The sequence below is a fragment of the Hyla sarda genome, chromosome 8 (assembly GCF_029499605.1).
Source record: "Hyla sarda isolate aHylSar1 chromosome 8, aHylSar1.hap1, whole genome shotgun sequence".
NCBI lineage: Eukaryota > Metazoa > Chordata > Amphibia > Anura > Hylidae > Hyla > Hyla sarda.
In genome coordinates, this window is record NC_079196.1 from 120,723,712 (window position 1) to 120,725,371 (window position 1,660).

The following is a 1,660-nucleotide window of genomic DNA, read 5'->3' on the forward strand; positions in this document are numbered from 1 at the left end:
GAGCTTTACACGAAACATGGCACCAAGAGATAGGGGCGGGAACCAACGGGGAGGGGGGCGTGACTTGGGGGGGGTGCGCGAACCCTTCATCATGGAGGTTTTATCAAGGAGAGGGCGTTCCTACGGCAAATGGGCGTGTCCTACAGGCTGATAACTAGGTGAAAGTTGACAGCCCCGCATCTTCTTAAAGGCGCCGCGCCGTTTGTGTCTGATGAATAATTGTGAAATAATTGAACTGTTAACCTAACCTGCCAATCAAGTTACTGCTTTCATTTTCCAAAGCAACAGTTGAAAAATGAGATTTGGAATATGACTGGTTGAGAAATACCTGTTTTCTCGTACAGTAGTTTTTCTGAAAATACATGGCATGTTCTTGTAGACCCAGTTTTTGAATTTTTACAAGGGGTAAAAGGAGAGAAATCTTCCTAAAATATGTAGCCCAATTTCTCTTGAGTAAGAAAATACCTCATGTGTGTATGTCAAGTGTTCAGGGGGGCGCAGTAGAGGGCTCAGAAGGGAAGGAGCAATAGTGAGTGTTACGCCGAGCGCTCCGGGTCCCCGCTCCTCCCCGGAGCGCTCGCTTCACTCTCCCCGCGGCAGCGCTCCGGTCACGTCCTCTGACCCGGGGCGCTGCGATTCCGCTGCCAGCCGGGGTGCGATTCGCGATGCGGGTAGCGCCCGCTCGCGATGCGCACCCCGGCTCCCCTACCTGACTCGCTCTCCGTCTGTTCTGTCCCGGCGCGCGCGGCCCCGCTCCCTAGGGCGCGCGCGCGCCGGGTCTCTGCGATTTAAAGGGCCACTGCGCCGCTGATTGGCGCAGTGGTTCCAATTAGTGTGTTCACCTGTGCACCTCCCTATATCACCTCACTTCCCCTGCACTCCCTAGCCGGATCTTGTTGCCTTAGTGCCAGTGAAAGCGTTCCTTGTGTGTTCCTTGCCTGTGTTTCCAGACCTTCTGCCGTTGCCTCTGACTACGATCCTTGCTGCCTGCCCCGACCTTCTGCTACGTCCGACCTTGCTTTTGCCTACTCCCTTGTACCGCGCCTATCTTCAGCAGCCAGAGAGGTGAGCCGTTGCTAGTGGATACGACCTGGTCACTACCGCCGCAGCAAGACCATCCCGCTTTGCGGCGGGCTCTGGTGAAAACCAGTAGTGGCTTAGAACCGGTCCACTAGCACAGTCCACGCCAATCCCTCTCTGGCACAGAGGATCCACTACCTGCCAGCCGGCATCGTGACAGTAGATCCGGCCATGGATCCCGCTGAAGTTCCTCTGCCAGTTGTCGCTGACCTCACCACGGTGGTCGCCCAGCAGTCACAACAGATAGCGCAACAAGGCCAACAGCTGTCTCAACTGACCGTTATGCTACAACAGTTACTACCACAGCTTCAGCAGTCATCTCCTCCGCCAGCTCCTGCACCTCCTCCGCAGCGAGTGGCCGCTCCTGGGATACGCTTATCCTTGCCGGATAAATTTGATGGGGACTCTAAGTTTTGCCGTGGCTTTCTTTCCCAATGTTCCCTGCATCTGGAGATGATGTCGGACCTGTTTCCCACTGAAAGGTCTAAGGTGGCTTTCGTAGTCAGCCTTCTGTCCAGAAAAGCCCTGTCATGGGCCACACCGCTCTGGGACCGCAATGACCCCGTCACTGCCTCTGTAC